Consider the following 20,540-nt stretch of genomic DNA (forward strand, 5'->3'; position numbering starts at 1 on the left):
CAGTGGGATGGGGTGCGACCCCTATTTGAGGCACTGCTGTAATATAAATAATTCTGTTACTAATTATAATATAACCAGAACATTAATAGCCATAAGTGGTCTGGTGGGGCGGAGCACTGATCTACTCTAGGGGCTAGGAATTTATTAAAGCATTCAAAAACTCAAAGCCCCATCAATCTACAAACCCCGGGAGGTGCCTGAGGGCGAAAGGGGAGTTGGTAGGGCCTCTGGGAATCCAGGGAGCTTGGTCCTTCATCTTCTGTGTGGGAAACCCCCAGGGGGGGGAAACCCAACCCTTAATACATGTTATCTTAAAAACACTTGGTCTACACTCCAGCGGGAAAGGTCACCGTCTGGCTTCCTGGCCTTTCAGTGATCAAAGACTGTAGCATTTTGTTCCACGCCTGAGTTGTTTTGCTTATGACTGAGCTTCCAATTACAGATGCAAAGAGGGAAAACTATACACGTCTTTCAGGTTTATTAATTTCGATGCTATCTAACATCTTTCGCTCCCCAATTATACCCTAATTCTTCAAATAACAAAATTCGCCTGGAGGGGGACTAGTGAACCTGAGCAAGTTGTGGGCTGGGTATTCCCCCGCCCCCCCTTCTTTGCTCCTGCATTTGCAAGTTCTTTGCAGAATCGAAGGGTCTGCAGTTAACATTTGCCAGATTTCCTACCTGAAGGTGCATTTGAAAATTAAGAATTCAGGGTAGATCCTGGCCCCATTGAAGTCAATTTCAAAACTCTCCTTGACTTCAGTAGGGCAGAATTTCACCCCAGATTCTTGAGCCTCTCCTGCTTGTCCATATACCGCGGATGTCAGTGGGACTGCCCATGAAACGAGGAGCACTCCCTGTGAGCAGGGACCAGCATTTGTCCCCGCAGGTCTTTAACCGGCCCTGTTTATGCTCGTGTTGCAGTGCGGCCCAAGGGAGCCGACCAGGGCACAGCAAAGGGCATGTGCTCCACGTGTTTATCTGCATGAGGATGTGTGAGCAGCACTCTTCTGAGAGGGGCCATGCTGCCCGCACAGGCTGCTCACCGCCACAGTGCAGTCAAGGAGAGCCCCATTCTGCAGCATGCTCCGTATAGCGGGTGCTGTTACGATGTGCTGGTATTGTATTCCCCGCACTTAGACTGGGGATGTGTTATCTGCTGTGGTGGTACGTCTCCAGATGTGTTCCCCATGTATATGACCATCTGGGGGACAACTCTGGGCCCAGATAGAGTAGTGCAAAATGTGGCTTTCATTCCAAGGGCTGTCGGCAGCTGTGCAGACCCATGCAACTCCACAGCAGTCCGTGGGGCTACAAGGGGGTCTCTGAGGGCCTGTGGAATTGAACGTCATTAAGAATTCATATGCATCCCAGCCTGTCTTCCCACTGTAGTGACAGTCTCGTGCAAGGGGTGCACTGCTTTGCTGAACTGGCTCCCCCCTCGCCCCCAGTGTGCTCGCACCGGACCCAGCCGTTCTCTGGCTCTGGCTATGTCTGCGTTTCGAGCTGGGCTGTAATTCCCAACCTAAGGAGCCATACCCGTGTTTGCTCTGATTGAGCTGGTGCACTGAAAACAGGCTAGCCGTGACAGGGGAAGGGTCTAGCCACCCCAAGTACGGACGCGTCTGAGACACTAGGCATGTACTCCGGGCCGCTAGCCTCTCCCGCTGCTCACGCCGTGGGAGCTATTCTGTGGCTTGGTCAGAATTAGTTACGTCTCCTTGAGCTGCAGTTCACACCTCCAGCTCAGAGTGCAGACGCACCCTTGGTGACAGCCGTGCTGTCCGCTGAGACGCAGAGACACGTGGCTAGAGATGAGCAAAGAGGCACCGTTTCATTTCATCCAAAAATTCCCTGACATTTTAAAGAGTCGTTTCATTGCTGCCTTCCCCCCTGCCCCATTTTATCTGAATTTTGCTTGCCTGGATTTCAGGCTCCTCTGTAACAGACGCACTTGGGCAACCTAGAAAAGCAGTGAGGTTTGGGGGTGTTTTTGTAAATGCTTACCCCAATCCATTAATTCCCCTCTTCCAGAATGCAGACAGTAAGCTGCAACATGAGGTTTGCTGGGCAGGGGGAGAGCTGCGAGTCTCACTGTTACTGATCAGCTAAAACCTGTACTCCTCCTCCTCCATTACTTGTTACCCTGTCTCCCCCACACTGCCCCAGCTCGCTTGTTTGCTGCCTCCATAATGTTATGGGGCATCTCCAGGGGGCGCTGTTAGACATCGCCTTCCAAGTTCCTTTCCTTAGTGTGTGAGCTAGTTTGGACTCTTGGGAAGACATTGGCCCAGATCCCAGGGGAGTTAGGCACCTAAATACTTTTGAGGATCTGAGCCGGTGGGTTAGTTTTTGGGTTACATAACCTGTTTTGTGAGGCGGCAGCTTTGGGGGAGGGGAAGCTGTGTGGGTAGCGAAGGGTTTGTTCTCCGCCTTGGGATGTGGTTAGGATCAGTTCTGGAAGTGCAGTTGCTGCCTGGGGCGTTGGGGATGGACTGAGATTTTGGGGAGAGGGGATCACCCTGCTTGCTGTTGGACTGTCTCGTTCCAAGACTGGTGCAGGTGGGTAAATAGAGCAAGTTTATACTAAGGATGTGCCCAAACTCAGCATGAATGAGTTCCCCTTCACTGGGACGCCAACCTGCAAGGCCATGGCTGGGTCATGCTGGCGCCAGAAGAAGGGGCAATGAAAATAACTATCTGAAACTGTGACCTGTGATAGGCTTATTTCTGCAGCGGGTCCTTAGAGTCCAGCCCCTTCAGTGCAGCCTTGTCCTATTATGATCTCCCCTCCCCACCTCCCCAACTGCACACGTGATGCCCTTGAATCCATTTTAAGCACATTCAGTCAATTCCAATCAGTCAGGCCCTGGCAAGAGAGGAAATCTCTATCGAGGTATGAAATATCTCAGGAGACAAGCGCAGTTCAGTGACTGGCCCCAGACAAAAAGCAAGTCCATACTCCATTCCAAAGCTATATCCTAAAAATATAAAACTCACTAGAAGTCCCATCTCGGATGGAGATGAAAGTGGCCGAGGGCCGGTTTGCAGCCTTTGTCCCAGTAGATACCCGACTCCAAAGCTGCGCGTTCGCTTAGGGAGGAGGAGAGAGAAATACCATCTGCCAGAGGGGTTGTGGGGTGAAATGCTATGGCCTGTGAGAGGCAGGAGTCATGGATTGTCACCCTGAGCGTGTCAACCCCCTGGCGGGTACGAACAGGTCCAGGGCAGGACGCCACCCCCACTCCCTTTCTTTGTGGCGGGATGGGAGGAAGTTCCATTATCCTCTCATGGAAGGTGGAATCACAGCATGGAAAAGCTGGAGACACCACAGGGCTGTAAAGCCATAATCGTCCCTTCTGGCCTTAAACTCTGTGACTCTCTGCGTCCTCTTTCAGCTTCAGTGTTTGCCTACATTAGTCATTGCCAAACTGCTGATGACATGAAGCAAGTTAATATTAAACTTAAATAGCCCAACAAGGGCCTGGTAACAGGCCGTCAGGGCCCAGCTGTCAATGGCAGATTAGCAAGTATCCAGTCTAAATTTACTGTCACTAACTCTTGTGCGTGCGGACCATGTGCGTGCGGGTGTACAGACGCGCACACAGGGGCCTGTAAACGTTTTTCTGATTCAGTCCTGGGGCAGTTCCAGCTCTTAACGCTTTTTACGTCGGAACCCAGTGCCCTGCAAAACCGGCAGGGGAAGTGCGAATGATCCCGAAGTTCAGACCAGTTGCTGCCTGTGTTTTCATATGTCAAGATCGGTCCCCAGCGCTTGATAATCGAGGCTGCCTTAGTCAGCATGTGTCAATGCGATGCACTAGTGCTGTGTGCTGCTGCATTCATTCCCCAGCAATTAGTTGCCATGAACTCTTGTTACAGAGCAGGGCTTGGATTTGCCATCTGAACTTGCTGACGGTTCCCGAATATCAGCTGGATGTCTGGTTGAGTTAGAGAAAAGAGACACCCAAACTGAACTGCACTGTGCTAAATGTTTCTAGTGGCTTCAGGCCTTTTACAACATGTAATAATTTTAGCGTTTGCATTAAAACGTGACCTGTTCTAAATGAAGCTGCATGTATCCGTGGATGCCCTCAGAAAAGGGTTTGGCTTCTTGTTGGTCGGTTGTTTCTTTGCATTTGTTTTTAAACTGAAAGAGGCACATTTTTACCAAACTCTCCCAATTACCTGATCTTCCACACAAAAAATTAACTCTTAGCTCTTCTCTCGTGCTCTTCATTCCTAGATCACAAAGCACTTTGTTGCAAAAGCAGATGAGTGTCATCATCCCATTTTACAGATGGAGAAACTGGTGAAAGGAAATACTTTTTCGACGCAGTGCATAATTAGACAGTGGAATTCATTGCCACTGGGAGTTGTTGAGGCCAAGAACGAAGCAAGATTCAAAAAGGGGTCAAGACGTTCATATGGATAGCGAGACTATCTGGAGTTATCAGAATCAAGCTAAGAAAAATGTTGAAGGAATATTAAACCTTGTTCTTCAGGGCTGAAGCCAATCTTTGTTAAAGACCAAGATGAGATGTAATATGGGGGGCAGATTGCTACTGCAGGGCTCACCTTCCTCTGAAACATCTGGTGCTGGCCACTGCTGGAGACAGGCTACTGGATCAGAAGGAACTCAGATCTGTTTCATTCTGGCGAGGCCTGTGTTTTAAACTGTGACACAATGTGTGGAGAAAGGACTTGCTCAAGGGCACTTGGCAGCTCAGTGGCAGAGCTTCCATCACAGTTCTCCTGTCTCCTTGTCTTGCCCACCAGTCCACTCTCCAGTGCCACTGATTCACGCTCTTTTCCAGTTTGCCCTTAGATGCGCCCTGAAGTGTCTGGGTCTGCAGCAGGGAACAGAACCAGGCCCCGTGTGGCCGTGATGAGCTGGACACACCATGCCCTGGGAACAGATCCCTGCTGCTCTGAAGGACAATCGTTTCTAATGATCGCTGAGCAGGTTAATTGATACCCACTCGTGTCTGGCTTTAATTCCCTTGCCGGTTAGCGGGGAATCATGCGCCCAAAAGACACTGATCATCAGGCAAACCTTAGCACGCTGGAGAGGGACTCGTCGGAATTGAATGAAGGTTCCGCGGTCGGGTTTTCTTTGGGGACTTTGGGCGTTGCCTTGGTGGGCACAAATGCACCTCGCAGAGTTCGAAGGGGCCGTGAATCTGAGTCACGTTGCTCAATCACCCTACAGACAGCAGTTGGAAGCAGCGTGCATGGGAGCGTGTGTGAGTCTGGCAGAGCTGCTGGGTACCCTGCCAGGGCACCAGTGTCTGGGAAAATGGTCCCAGTCCGAGCTGTGGCCAGTCCCTTCAGTACCAGGTTTACGTTCAGGCTTGGTGGGTGGATTGTGCTGCCTGCAGATCCTCACAGCTGTTTGCCTCTGTCGCTGGTAGCACACCGGTGTCCTGGGGGGCACTAGCCAGCCAGCTGCTCTGGGGGTCGCTGGGTAACATTGCCAGCAGTTATCTCATGGAGGTGTCCGCAGGCACTAATAATAATCATCGTCCGGCTCAGCCTTTGAGCCCAAACCCCTCCTCTTGGCTTCTGTCCCTGCCTTTCGTCTCGTAGATCCTGAGCACATCTGGCTGGCAGATGTGGAGCGGCGAAGGGGACACCTGCTGTTGCTCCTCGTCTTATCTTTGCAGTGACTCTTGGACGCAGCCTTTCAAACAGAGGGGAGGGAGGAAGCGACGGGGCCGTAGATGATGGCGGGCAGCCAGCGTTCTCTGTGTGCGTGGTCGACGCAGGGTGCAAATGTCGGCAAAGGCTCCCAGCGGGCAGGTTGGAACCACCGGCCTGGCGCAATGGTGGGGCTTAGAAATTAGTCCTGAGCAGGTCTCAACCCCAATGTGCCAGGCGCTGCACAAACACAGTGCCCCAGTGAGTGTACAGGCTAAGCCCTACATCCTGCAAATACATCCTGCTTCGTGTTGCCACAGTATGGAAGTGGCGGTGGGGTCAGGAGACTGGTTTGGCCTCATTTGCATTCTGCTGTGGAAGAACCTGAACCCAAATCATTCCTGGGCTCATGAGCAGAGACAGCAGCGCCAACCCCAGCGGTTCAGAAATCACGAGATGGGTTTTCAAATCATGAGTAGGGCTCCGTGTTTGTCATGGAGGTCGCGGAAGCCACACCGGCCACTGCTGGAACGGCTCTGCAGCCAGCCGCTCGGGTGACCCCGCAGCCAGTCGCACCAGCTGGCCCTGGGGACTGCCTGAGCAGCGGTCGCAGGGTGACCGGAGCAGCGGCTGGCCCCGGGGCTCCCACCCGGCAGCAGGCCTCCCTCCGAGACTCCCCCCCGCCACTGGTGCCGTGAGCTCTCCCCAGCAGCGCCCCCCACCCAAGACTCAATCAGGGGTATTTAAGTCACAGGCTGTGATTTTTTTGTTTCTTTGTGACCTGTCCAGGACTTTTACTAAAAATACCCAACTAAATCGTAGCCTTAATCATGAGGTTCTGTAAAAACAGTAGATGTGGTGCTCTTTTATTTGCCTTCTGCTCTTTGAGCCTTTATGGGGCGCTGGGGTCACATTTTGAAGCTTTCTCCACAGCCACGTGGGCTGGAAATGGACTTTTTCTTTAAGAATGAAGGCTGGAATCATCACAGATCCACTTGACTCCAGGAGCTGGGGCTTTAAAGAAAACAATCAGTATCGTGAGACTCATGACAAACTCATGAGACTTGGCAACACTGCAGAGAGCAGGGAGCAAAGCTTCCCAGGTGACTCTGGAATCTGACCACCTGCCCTTGGCCTCTCCATCGTGCCTTCCCGGAGCAACACGAGCCCTAAAAGAGGAGGATGTTATGGGCGCTAGCAGGGGGCGAGGAACTGAGCGGTTCTTGGGGGTGTGTCTCTCTCCCGCTCAAAGTTTCTTTGCTTTGGCAGCCTCGGGGTTTACTCCGAGCCAGTGTTGGAGAGAGAAGAGCGCTTGTGTGTTCTCTCCTCTTGGAAAGGAAAGAAGAGAGCGTGAGAGAGAGAGAGAGAGAGAGAGGGCATTCTCACTCCAGTTCCTCTGATACCCCCTCCCATCCAATTTTCATGTTAATACCTCATCTCTGTGTGCCCGGACCTCAGCTGGGAGAGGCTACAGTTGTTAATTTCCCATCTGTGCTTCTGATTGGGCTAAGGAAGGGCCAGTGAATGTGGGAGGGTGGCTTTTCCCTCCTTAGGGCACGGATCGGTAGAGCATTAAGCTTTTAATTGAGGTCTAAGTGGCTCAGTCCAAGGAAGGGGGGCACTTGTGCGGCACACAGCTCTGGAGCAGGCGGCTGGTGGCGATCCATGCCGCTGCATTCGTAAATACACACAGGGGGATACCAGCGGCGAGGAGGCAGCGCAGCCAGAGCAAAATGCTTTTAGGTAAGTGAAATGCAACTTTCCTTTCCTCATGCTTCCAACAACGGGCAGCCTGCTAGGTGGTCTTTTATGGACCGGCGACTTGAAAGCTGGACAGTCCCCTCCCCAGGTTCCTGTCGCAGTCGGCTTTTTAATCAGCGGGAAGTGGGCAAGCTGTTAGCTCAGCTTGTGCTACGGCTTGAAAACCGAGGGGAGGTTTAGAGGGAAGCTTCTCGTGGGCGCGTGTTACGCAGTGATCACAAAAGCTTGCACAGAGCACTGGGGGGGTTGGCCGGTTTTGCAGCAATGATGGCAAAGAAATCACGCTAGGACGAGCGCCACGAATGTATACCTGCGAATGCTTCGGGGAAGTCCATGCATGTTTGTGCGGCTAACGTCCCAGGTGCACTCCTCAGGGCAGCCTTTAATCACAGCCACCTGCAATGGGCTTTTATAGAGTCCCTTGAGCCCAGAAATCTGAAATCAAATCAAGGTGCAAGTTATAAAAACTGTCCTGTTTCCTCTCGATCTGAGGCCAGTTCAACTAAGATTACGGACCCCGAAGTGTGTTCCCCTCGTGAGCCTGGCCAAAGGCTTGAGGGTCAATAGTGCCAAAGAGATTGATATGAACTATTGTGCTGTCAGGAAAGAGCCTGGAGACTCATGGAACTTATGAAGTCCTGGCTTGGAAATGGTGCCTGGTTATAGGAGCATGATACCTGAATAGCCTCTGCCTAATTAAACCTGTAGGATCCTCTCTGAACCCCTCTATCAGCACTATGCCACCCTAAACTGCAATTTACAAGCAAAGTGGATTCAGATCCCTCCCCATTTCCATCCCCTGAGAACCCATTTGAACGGAGGTTGTATCTTTTTTATTAGAACCAGTTAAGTCTTGCATCAGTACGCCCTCAGAATTGTCAGCCTCCCCCCAAACACACGCGCGCAACCTGTTTCTTCAGCTCCCAGCTTTTTCATCTTAATTACCGGTGGGATTCCAGCTGGGGTTTGATTCACTGCAGCCTATTGATTTTTCCCAGGGCTACGAGAAACAGGTTGCATGCTGACGTGAGCTTTATTTTGTCCTCTCTCTCCATTTGGGGGTCAGCTTTTACTTTGGCGCATCCTCCTGTTTCTGTTTTGCTTGCCTGGAATATGATGCCAGGGCGTTGGGCTCTTCATATGAAATGAGGTTTGGTGGGGGAGAAGACACGGTTCAAAAGCTTGCAAGGAGCTCTGCTGCTCCTGGTTAGTTGGTGTTTTCTGGCTGCAGAAGGCTCATTGAGTCAAGCTGCAGCGACAAATAAAGTGTCCCTGGAACGCTTGCGTAGGAGCCCTGGTTCTGTGCTTTTATTATTAGCATTGTTAACTTTCCACCATGCCATTAAATGACCCAGCTTTGCGTTTTCATTTCACTCCCATGTCTTACGTTGTTGTTTTTATGTCAGTGTTATGGACGTCTGTGCAGCTGGTACGTATAGGATGGTTCCTGCTCTCTGCCTCTCTCTCTCTCTCTCTCTCTCTATATATATATGTATAGATTGTTACTATATCACGTACATGTGCACGTTTATGTCTGTGTGTGTTTTATAAGACGGTTGCATCCACGGAAACACAGATGTTATTAAACTGGCACATCTGGCTGGGTTTTTTGAACTACGGCATTGCTTGTCAGCTGCCTTGCATAGATCACTTTAATTTTTGTAATCGTTTGAAACATAATCCATCTTTCATGAGCTGTCTTTGCCCGTGTTTCTGGAACAAGTAACAGTTCTCGGGATATTTATCTAGGATATTTGTTAGCCAAAGCAGGTTTAAAAAATATAGCTTGCCTTTACCCTTGATGCTTAAAATATGTAACTAATGTTCTGAAATCTCTATATTTGTATTTTTTAAACTTCAAAATACCAACTCTTCTGTATCCTGGCACACGATAACACACTTCCTCTGGATATTTTCCCTTATTCACCACCACCTGCCTGTTCTACTTTCTATTTCCTTTGCCTCTCTAATTTTTCAGTATTCCATCTCAAACGACAAAACAGTGAGAATAATTTTACTCCAGAAAATTTCTCACCAAAGGGCCCTGTGCAGTAACGTGCTGTGTCCTGTCAATGCCTGGTCGTTTAATGGAACCCTTTGTACAGTATCGTATTCCACTGGGGTACCCTGACATTTTGGAAAAGTCCAGGACTGCGAAGGTTTTGTTAGAATATATTCTGTTGGCCGTATTTATTCGAGTTCTGTTTACTTCCTGACGTGTGTAAAGTGTCCTCCTCTTCTGAAGCGGTGTTTTAAAGCACACAGAGGGAGAGTGAAACCTCTAAGCCAGAATGTTCTGACTATCTAAAGGATTAGAATAAAAAAATTCCATTTCCCTAGGGCATTTTAGGGCCAAAGTGCTAGCATGTGGAGTTAAAAGCTAGCCATGAAAGTTCTGAATGAGGCTAAGCGAGGAGTAACTTTGCCTGTATTAATGCCTGGGTTCGGCAAGCTTCTCCACCAGGGTGGGATTTATTAGCTGCATTTCAAGTAAGGCTTTTGAATCCTTTACGAGGCTTTGTCGTTGTTGCCACTTGGTCAAATTGTCGTTGTTCCCCTGAAGTCGGAGGCGCGGCGACAGTTGACACTAGGTGTGGATCTGCCCCGCTGACTCTTTTTGATTTTTGTCTTGACTGCTGCAGGCAGGAACCTCACCGGGTTTTGAAATCTGTGTTGGTTTTTTTTACTAGAAAGAATCTGAAGTAAAATGCACCCAAAGTCAGCAAAACTTGAAATTCTCTTCAGGCTCGAAATGACGCCAAGCCCCATTGTCTCCGGGCAGGCAGCCGTTTGGGCTGATGGCCCCACGCTGGCGGCGGAATGAGTTGTGCCGCCGTGCGGGTGCTCGAGCTGATGGCTTGTGATGAAGATCTCTGCAGCAGCACGGTGCCTCCTTGAGGCTCCAATCCAACCAGGGACTTGAGTGCATCTCATTGACTCCCGTGGGACCACCCGTGTGCCTACAGGCAGGCATCTCCTCACGCACCTGGCTGAAATGGCCCTTGAAGTCAACAAAAGGAAGCCCGTTGACTTCAGCGCATATAGAATCAGGCACTTTGGCTTTGGGCAGGTCTACGCTTAAAACGCGGCAGCCGTGCAACTGCACCACTTTAGTGACGTGTGCTTGGGATTAGCCCGGATTCAGCAGTCACTGGCCAGCAACTGGCATTAGCGGAACCAGTGTAGACAAGGGAAGCCACAACTTGCAGCAATTCAGCTAACTACCTCGGTCTCAAGCGGGGGGCGGAGGGGGAGGGGGCTCAACTGATGCAAAGTGAAACGTTGCCTGTTTGCATTGCGGGTTTGCAGTGGCGCAGCTGGCCCAGTTGCTGGACCCGCACTAGAGAATGGCATCAGTCATCTGGACTGGAAAAGGCAGCCGTCGAACGGGAGCGTCTAGGAGTATGGTGGAGGGCAGCACTGCCCCTTTGCGGCGGGGTCAATCGGAGATGGCTGGCTTTGGTAGCAGGAAGCCATGTTGTAAATCGCTGGGTGGCGTCATGCTTGGGTTCTGAAAACATTCGGGGTTTATTGATCCATATTTTATTTGGCTGCTTTTAATTGACTGCATACTAATGCGTTCTGTTCTCTCCAGAAGAGTAATGTCTCATTAAACCAATAATCTTCCTCTCCATCTGCAAAAGGGCCTGCAGTTATAACGCTTTCTCAGGAACATCTTTATGTGTGGATGCCGCAGAAAACAACCACCACTATTATCTCCCCACAAATGGCTTCTGTTTTTACTTCTCCATTATTAGCTACCTTAAAAACCTGGGTATGTTGCTCTTCTGTCATTGCCAGAATTTAATGGAGGAAAGAATTAATCTGGATGCGTTCTCAGCATAATGTCGAATGCATCTTTTTCCATCCCATTTCAACTGTGGGATTTGGTTTTCAGGGTCTCTTCATCAAATGCTGGAAGCTTGCTTTTTCTGATATTCTTTGGGGTGAGTTTCCCCAGCAGTTACTTCCATCAGAGGGGGATAACTCTTGGAAAAGTCTCGGGGAGAACATCCATTTGCTAATTTCAGCGCTCAGCTGGCATCTTAAAAGACTGTGCTAGTGAGTCTATTGAACCACATTTCCTCTGCTGGCAGCCCCTTCCATAGGTAGGGGGGATCACTATCGACTCTTGTATAAGCCAGGCCAGAGGATTTCACCCAGGGATTCCTGCATCAAGCCCATATCTTCTGGTTGAGCTAGAGCAAACTTGATTTAAAGACGCCAAGTGATGGATAATCATGGATTTCTAATCATACGTCTTTCAAGCAAACCTGAACGTTTTTGAAATTTTTAATAACTTGTGCCCCTGATAGCAAATTGAAGAGCCCTCTCCCACTGTTCCCAGCACTGAAGGAACTAGCGGAAGCAATCTGTTATCGTTCAGAATTCATGGAGAGTGGGTGAGGCCCGAGAGGACTGGAGAAGGGCAAACGTAGTTCCTGTCTTTAAGAAGGGGAACAAGGAGGACCTGGGGAATTATAGACCCTACTTTGATACCTGGAAAGATACTGAACAAATGATCCAACAATCAGTTTGTGCGCACCTAGAGGATTGTAGGGTTATAAGGAGTAGCCAACATGGATTTGTCAAGAACAGCTCATGCCAAACCAACCTAATTCCCTCCTTTGGCAGAGTTACTGGCCTGGTGGGTAGCGGGGAAGCAATAGACGTGATGTGTCTTGATTTTAGTAAGGCCTTTGATGCAGTCCCACATGACTCAGGAAATGTGGTCTAGATGCAGTTGTGTACAGCTGGTTGGAAGACCATACTCCAAGTGTAGTTATCAATGGTTTGCAGTTAAACTGGTCTCTAGTGGGGTCCAGCAGGAGTCAGTCTTGGGTCTGGTACCAATCAATATTTTCATTAAGGATTTGGATAATGGAGTGGAGAATATGCAGATGACACCAGGTTGGGAGGGGTGGCAAACGCTTTGGAGGACAGGATTAGAATTCAAAACGACTTTGACAAATTGGAGCATTGGCTTGAATTCAACAAGATGAAAGTCAAAAAAGACAAGTGCCACATACTTCACTTAGGAGGAAAAAAATCAACTGCACAGCTACAAACTGGGGAGTAACTGGCGAATTGGTCATACTGCCGAGAAGGATCTAGGGGGTTACCGTGCATCACAAATTGAATCTGAGTCACCAGTGTGATGCAGTTGTGAAAAAGGCTGATCTCAATCTGGGATTGAGGGTTGTAGGTTAGACACGGGAGGTAATTGTCTCACTTTACTCTGCTCTGGTGAGGTCTCAGCTGGAGTCCTGGGTCCAGTTCTGGGAAAGACTTTAGGAAAGATGTGGACAAATGGGAAAGAGTCCCGAGCAGAGCAACAAAAATGATCCAAGGTTTAGAAAACCTGACCTGGGAGGAAAGGTTAAAAACTGGGCATGTTTAGTCTTGAGAAAAGCAGACTGGGGGGGACCTGATCCCAGTCTGCAGACATGCAAAGGGCTGATGTAAAGAGCACCGGGATGGCCTAGGTTTACTTGGTCCTGTCTCAGCGCAAGGGGCTGGACTTGATGTCCCGTCCAGCCCCACATTTCTGTGATTGTCTCGTAACACTCTTAGGCACGGCCGGATTAACACAGGGGCTTTAGGGGCTGCAGCCCAGGTCCTCGGGCTAAGGGGGGCCCCGCAAAAATAAATCCATAATTATAGACAATTCAGCGGTCACCAATCCGTCTATCCTGGAGCCTCTGCCAGTCGATCACGATCTCCAGGCCGTAAAAGTCCAGCGGCGCAGCAGGGCTCAGGCAGGCTGCCTGCATGTCGTGGCCCCATGCCGCTCCCGGAAGCAGCCAGCTGCTGGCACGTTTCTGCAGCCCCTGGGGGTGAGGGGGGAGGCGGCTCCACACACTGACCCCGCCCCCAGAACCATCCCCACAGTGTGTGGGCATGGGCAGCGCACGGAGACACGCTGTCCCCCTCCCCCCAGGGCCGCGTAGAGACGTGCCAGCAGCCGGCCGCTTCTGGGAGTAGCGTGCGGCCATGGCATGCAGGCAGGCAGCCTGCCTGAGCCCTACTGCGCCGCCGGCCGGGAGCCACCTGTGGTAAGCACCACCTGGCCGGAGCCTGCACCCTCGCACCCCCTCCTGCACCCCAACCCCCTGCCCCAAGTCAGAATCCCCTCCTGCACCCAAACTCCCCCCCAGAGCCCTCACCATCTCCTGCACCCCAACACTCTGACCCAGCCTGGAGCCCCCTCCTGCACCCCAACCCCCTGCCCCAAGTCAGAATCCCCTCCTGCACCCAAACTCCCCCCCAGAGCCCTCACCATCTCCTGCACCCCAACACTCTGACCCAGCCTGGAGCCCCCTCCTGCACCCAAACTGCCCCCCAGAGCCCTCACCCTCTCCTGCACCCCAACACTCTGACCCAGCCTGGAGTCCCCTCCTGCACCCAAACTCCCTCCCAGAGCCCGCACCCCCTCCTGCACCCCATCCCCTGCCCCAAGTCAGAATCCCCTCCTGCACCCAAACTCCCTCCCAGAAAGAAACTAATATAACAGCTGTCTAAGGTAAGAAGTAGGCTATTGTGAATTAATTTAACTATATTATATATGTTTTAGACTAAAATGAAACCACCGAACGGCTTTATGTTAATTAAAAGGCAAGTTTCGTATAGCGTTAATAGCCTCGATGCCATAATTGTGATCATTTTGTTTTAAATTAGGAAAAAGACTTGTATACAGGGGCCCCACAAAATCTAATAGCCCCGGGCCCACAGGAGAGTTAATCCGGCCCTGCTCTTAGGTGGGTTCATTTCATCATCGAGCCATGATTGTTAAACCTATAGCTAATAACTGGAATTATGCATTGACTAGATCTCTTGGATTCTTTTGCCTCTTCAGAGCTAGATGGTAGGAAAGGAAGTCTTCCTACGTGTTTGTCTGTCTTAGGTGAATATGGCAGTACAGGCGGCAGGGGGTGGATTTACCATGAAATATTAGAACTAGAAATAAAAATCCAATGAAATAATAATGACAAATGTGTATTTGATTCCAAGCATTGACCATGGCCCGTCTAGCTCTGGGGCGAGCTTAGAGGAGTGCTATATAATTGTGCAGCCATTACAAACCCCATTTTCAAGGCTCTGTGAAAAGTGGCTCTAGGCAGAAACTAGATGAAAAATTCCAAAAGCGAAGAGCTGTTGAGTGTTTTACAAGTCAGAGGGAGAACCGAGCTGGGTTCCCTGGGTCTGAAGGTCTTTTCCGCCCTCTGGAAGTCTCAACCCTGAAACAGACTCTCAAAGTCACCTCGTGGTCCTCTTTCGAATTCCTGCTTCAGTCTCTTCTCCGCTGTGCTGCCTGGACAGCCCTAGACAATGGCTAGGCAGCTGGTTAGCTGTGACCCTTGCTTTTCCCGCTGACCAGTATCATCTCATGGTTTTCTTGAGCTCCCCCTGCTGTGGGAAAGGACTGCCTCTTTAATTGTATGTTTGTACAGCGCCTGGCACAATGGAGCTCTGGCCTCCAGATGCGACCGTACTGCTAGACAGTAATTTCCAGTACTTGCATCTGAAGAAGTGAGGTTCTTACCCACAAAAGCTTATGCTCCACAATACTTCTGTTAGTCTCAAAGGTGCCACAGGACCCTCTGTTGCTTTTTACAGATTCAGACTAACACGGCTACCCCTCTGATACTTTCCACCATTGTAGTGCATGCTACATTGAGTAAGTGCAGCTATATGGTCCTGGCTTGTTCTGCATGTCCTGTTGCCTGGTCACCTTTCCCCATCGGCTAGGGGTGTATTGGGGGGGAGGGCGGTTTCTTTATTTGCTTTAAATATCTGGGCTATTTTGGAAGTCTCACACCTGAAGCAGCTCCTTAGTGCTGGGCCATTGCCAGGAGAATTTCACCTGCCCTGCAGATAACTAAACGGTAGCTTGTAAATGGGGCTGATCCTCCTCTTGTTCACACCAGTGTAAATTGGAAGTGCACTGAAGTCAATGGAGCTACACTGCTAGGACAGACGGTGTACATGTACCTAGAGCACAGGCCAGGTACAGGATACCTTGTCATTCAGGAACGTTACTTGCCAAAGGTGCTAGACAAGTAAAAACAAAACCTCTCGCCGGTGCTTTGTCCGTACACCCCGACCCCGCGGGTAAATCATGAGACAGACATTGATTAGGGGCAGATTTTCATCATCTGTCTCTAAACGTGCACAGACAGGTTTGCACACTCCAGGTTTAGCCCATGCGAATGTGCTTGGGCTTGCATGCAGTGTAGGCATCCTGCCCGAGCCCCATTGCCCAGTGCAGTCTGCAGGCGTGTCCCCCGCCCCCTGCAATCAGTGAGGAGGGAATTGCAGGGCTGCATTGGCCCCTCTCTGGACAGTCAGAAACCCTGAGCTAAACCGCGTTCTAAATCCACGGGTCTCTTTCAGTGTGTGCCCCTAACCTCTTCAGAGAGACTCACTGCAGTCTAGTGGGTGGGGCGCTGGCCTGGGAGTCAGGAGATTTGGGTTCTGTTCTTGGCTCTGACACTGACCTGCTGTGTGACTGTGGGCAAGTCACTTCCCCTGGCTGTGCCTCAGTTTCCCCTCCCGCTCAGTCTTGTCTAACGTCCTTTGGGGAAACGACTGTCTCTCACTGAGTGTGCACAGCTTAGCCCCTGCACTACCTCTGAGTGCTACAGAAATAATGACTAACGATGGAAGGGAATCGAGAAAGCGCTGCAGCAAGAGATCTGCATGCTCCTACAGGTGCAGGCCAAAGTGGTGGGAGGGAAAGGAACCTGCTTCATTTGCTCTGAATCAGTTATTTCACCGGAACGGTGAAAGAGCCACAATTTAAATTTCTTTCCTCCCTTTTAATTTCCGTCAATTATTCTTTGGCTGTAACAAATTGGACTCGGTTAGAATTTATAAATTAAACAGAGCCTGGAATAGAGGCTGAACTGATCAGGGGATTGTTTTCCATTCTTTCATGAAACATTCCTTCCCCTCCACAAAGGACCAGAAAAGGGGGGAGGGGGTCTGAGGAGGGGAGCGAGCCTGCCTCAGGGTGTGAAGGAGACAGAATTAGAATTTGAGTTTCCTCCTCCTCCTTCCTGACTCTGCCCCCGGTCAGGATTCACCATGCTCCTTTCCTCTGTTGAGAAGCTACTTACCCGCCATAAAGTTGCATTCCTCTGTGGAGACGAGTCAGATCTTTGCACCAGTGGTTTGTGTGAATGCAGGGAATGAAACCACATGCTGAGGCTATCTGGGATGAAATCCCAGAGAATTCCTGCTTTACCAGGCCTGGGGCCACCTTGAAAACATAGGCACTCCAAGCCCTTCCCAGGTGCAGGGAACGGGGGGGGGGGGGGTTGATTTTAGGGATGCGTTTCTAACTAATTAGCTGGTGGTGGAAATGGCCGTGGTTGCAAATTAAGATGTGCAATCAAAAAGGGGCATTCTGCACTTTGAGAGAGGAGACTCCTAGAGCTAGAGAGATTTGAGCTGATTTTGGCTTTTGATAATCATTTTTTGGCTATATTATTCCTAACTCCGATTTGCTCTAGAAGGCCGGAGACTCCTCCCTAGCTGCAGGGGCAGCAAAGGCAGCGTAAGGAGTGGTGAGGCTTGGAGTAAGACAGAAGTGGGAGGAAGTGCAGGGGAGGATATGATCTTATCAGCCCTTGAGTCTCCCTCTGATCCAACCAAAAATTCCCTCGTTGCCGGGCTGCGCCGCGAGGACTGTACATCCTGGCTCCAGCTCCGTGAGCGATGAAGTGCTAGGCCGGGCGAATATGATGCATTACTCTAGCAATGTCTGGGTTTGCGTGGGAGGAGGAGGGGTACAGACGGCCCCTCTGGCATTCTGCGAAGTGTCATGAGATCGTGGCCATGTCGGGACAGGAGTCGCTGGCAAAGTCCGGGCATTTCAGCAGATAGAAGAAATAAACACCCCAGCCCCTCTTCCTCCTTCCTTTATGTATAGCCTTGTTTGCGGCCATGGCCTGGGAGTGAGCTGGGATGTCATCTGAGCTTAGTTCACTGCTTCCCCCCGGTCACCTTACGTCAGTAGCAAAAGGTGGTGCCGAGCCTGGCAAGGGAATGAAACAAGAGACAATAGCTTGGTCTTGTTAGTGGCTGTGCAGGTCGCACGGGGTGGGAGGGGGGCAGGCCCCTCAGGCCCCAGCTAGTCAGCATAATCACAGCTACCACTTCCTTGGCAAGGGAGGTGCAGCCTCTCTGTCTAGGGGCTTACCTGGCCTTCTGCTGAGCGCCTCACCGCAGCTGGCTTGAATCCTCCCCACGCCCTTGTGAGGAGGGAAGTACCAGCCCCGTTTTACAGCTGGGGCACCGAGGCACACACCCCGCCCCCCCGTATGACCGTCCATGGGAGAGCTGGGAACGGAACCCACGTCTCTCTGACCCCCAGTCCAGTGCCCTGGACACGAGACCAGCCTTCCTCCCTGCGCAAGGAGGTCCGGCTGCAGCATCCCAGCATGCAGTGCGGGAGTCAGGCCGGGGTGGTAAGCTCCCGCAGGGCAGGAACAGTCTCGTACTCTGCGTACTTGCGGTGCCTAGCGCAGTGGGTCCCGGGGCTTGACTGGGGCCTCTGCCTGCTGCCAGGATAACAACGAAGAGGGAGTGTAGCTTGCTGGGGTCTGGGCCTTCTGTGGTCTGTCTCAAAGATGAACCCAGCCGGTCGTGTCCTCCGAGAATCCCGCTGGGCCATGCTTTGGCCACCCTTGGAGGAGATGGCTGAGTGGGTCAGAGCTTGGGAGATCTGACTCTCAGCGGGACATTTCTCGCCCCGCTGCCTGCTCAGGCCCTGGGCTTTGGGCAGAGCAGTACTGTCAGGAGGCAGGTTAACCACATACGCTGCGATGCTCCGAAAGAGCTTGGGAGGTTGGTTCCAAGAAGCTGCAGTAGCGAGATGGTGGACGCTGTAGCGAACCGGGCCGCTTGCCCAATAACCTCTCGCCGAGGAGCTTATCCGGTTTCCGTCACCGCAGGATCTGAGCCTCTCTACTCTGTTTGTCCTGCCAACAGGGAGTGGCAGACAGCCCCATTTTACAGATGAGGAACTGAGACATAGCACAAATGACTGGCCCAGGGTCACACACACAGTCTGGTGGAGCAGGGAACTCACCCTGGGTCTCCCCAGCCCACAGCCCTAACCACTGCACCACGCTTCCTCAGCCAGGCCAGCAGCGCCTCCCTTGTAACAACTGGCGCAGGCTTGCGTCAGCACGATAAAAAAAGGTTTGAGCCCAGCAAAGGGCTCTGGCCGCGCTGCGCGTCTGGGCAACGTGTGCGTGTCCTGGGGTGCTTTCACTGGACACAGCCTCCCTGTCGCCAGCTGCGGGGTGGCATTGCAGAAATCCTCCAAGCCCCTGGCACACATGCTCACGCCTTCCCCTCTTCCCAGAGAGCCGCTGGCGCAAAATGTAAATTAGCTCCAGCAGAAGAGAGCGCTGATCTCTGCGCCGCTCGTTATCCCTTATTACTGCCTAGGCGACAGAGGCATCTATGCCTGATCCCAACAGACAGACACGTCGGCCACAGTTGGTGATGTTATGCAGTGAGGCGGTGTTGTGTGTTACATCACGTGCTGCATGCGTGAGTCACAAGGGTTTGGGTGCGTAGGACCATAAACGTTGCCAGTCTGGATCAGACCCCAGCTCCATCTGCTCCATTATCCTGCCTCTGACAGTGGCCAGTACCAGGTAGTTCAATCAAAGGAGGCAGTTGTGGGATAATCTGCCCTCCATGGAGGTCTTATCCTGGTCTCTAATACATATTGGCTTAAGCCCTGTAGCACGAGGTCTCATATCCCTTTCAAAAATGTTGTTGTAATTAATTATAAGAACTCTGGATAGTCTTATTAGTCATATAAATGCCCAGTACCTTTTAGAATCGGTTTGAGTTCTTGGTCTCAACAAATTCCTGTGGCATTGAGTTCCGCAGTCCATGCTGGGTGAAGTTGTATTTCCTGTTATCGATTTTTTCATCTCCCACCTTTTAATTTTGTTGAGTGTCCCATTCTCATGTTACAGGACAGGGGGAACCGAAAGTCCCAATCTCCCTTAGTATCCCCACTCCTCTAAATACACCCCATGGTCCCACTCCAGTTATTTACCCAATAAACTTGGCTCATCAGCACGTGGGATTTTCTGACACTTTGCCTCCCCGCAGTGGAATAGAGGTGGAAGCCCAGCTGGTAACAAGGCATTTATCATTATTATTATTCCCGTAACACCTAGGACCCCAGTCATGAACCAGGACCCCTTCATGCCAGCTGTACCCCTAGTGTGTAGGAACCCTGCGGGCTTAGAGGGGGGTGGGAGGGCAGTACAGCTTTCCCGGCACTTCAGAGCCGCCTTTCTCATGCCCCCATGTTTGTTTAGTCTGTGAACGGAGGTGGCTAAGTACAGACCATCAGAGACCCTGACCCAAAACAACCAGCTGGCAGATAAAATATACAGGCCGAGCGCATCATTAAATCCAGCGCGGCTGTAGCCTGCAGGGCCAGCCCTTGAGAGCCCACCAGGGGCCTGCCAGCTCTTCTCTCCTGCTCCCCAGTGACGCTTGAGCCAGGCCTCTTGGCCAGGGGCAGAGGAAGCAGAGAATCCGTGTCAGAGCAGCCTGCGTTTGAGGGTGAGCGCTGTTTGCATCAGCTTGACAGAACCTAGCCAGGAGGCCCCATGGCTACACTGGGCTGCTCCCGCAACTCTGGGTCACTGGCTCTGCCCTTTGGAAAAACCCCTGCAAGGGAAATGAGTGGGGATAGCACATGGGTTTGGGGCGAGATGAACACCGCTCTGCACGGCAGACCTTCCCCCAGGTTGTGATCCCCGCGTGGGGCTAGGGGACAGACATCTTCTTGCTGTGGTTCGGGAGCGGGGGGGCTCTGTCATGCTGGGGTGTCGGGGAACGAAGAATTCTGATTGGGCTGCGAGGGGGTGCAGAGGATGCGAGCAAATGTCCCTGCTGACGTTCCAGCTGGGGACTGGAGCGTGTAATGCCCGCTGAGAAGGGCATGCTGGAGCGCTTGCCGCCCGGGTCACGTCGGGTTACATTGATCACAGGGCGCCTCCGACCCAGAAAGGGAAGAAGGGTGACAGCAAAGAAAAAGGGAGAGGGTTTAACTCATTCAGGAAATAAAGGGAGACCTGACTGCCATTAATGGCTTC

At 51.4% G+C, this 20,540-nt stretch overlaps 2 protein-coding genes across 7 annotated transcripts in view; both read left to right on the forward strand.

The window, feature by feature from the left end:
* Positions 1 to 20,540, forward strand: part of ZNF385C (zinc finger protein 385C) — a 185,585-nt gene that overhangs the window by 96,082 nt on the left and 68,963 nt on the right. The gene's annotated exons all lie outside the window — the stretch shown is intronic.
* The window catches only part of C24H17orf113 (chromosome 24 C17orf113 homolog), a 32,829-nt gene continuing 19,202 nt past the window's right edge, over positions 6,914 to 20,540 (forward strand). The window contains exon 1 of the mRNA XM_065577943.1: positions 6,914 to 7,383. The gene's annotated coding sequence lies outside the window, so the exon portion shown is untranslated. The remainder of the gene's footprint in view (positions 7,384 to 20,540) is intronic.

This window comes from Chrysemys picta, chromosome 24 (genome assembly GCF_011386835.1).
Source record: "Chrysemys picta bellii isolate R12L10 chromosome 24, ASM1138683v2, whole genome shotgun sequence".
Classification (NCBI taxonomy): domain Eukaryota; kingdom Metazoa; phylum Chordata; order Testudines; family Emydidae; genus Chrysemys; species Chrysemys picta.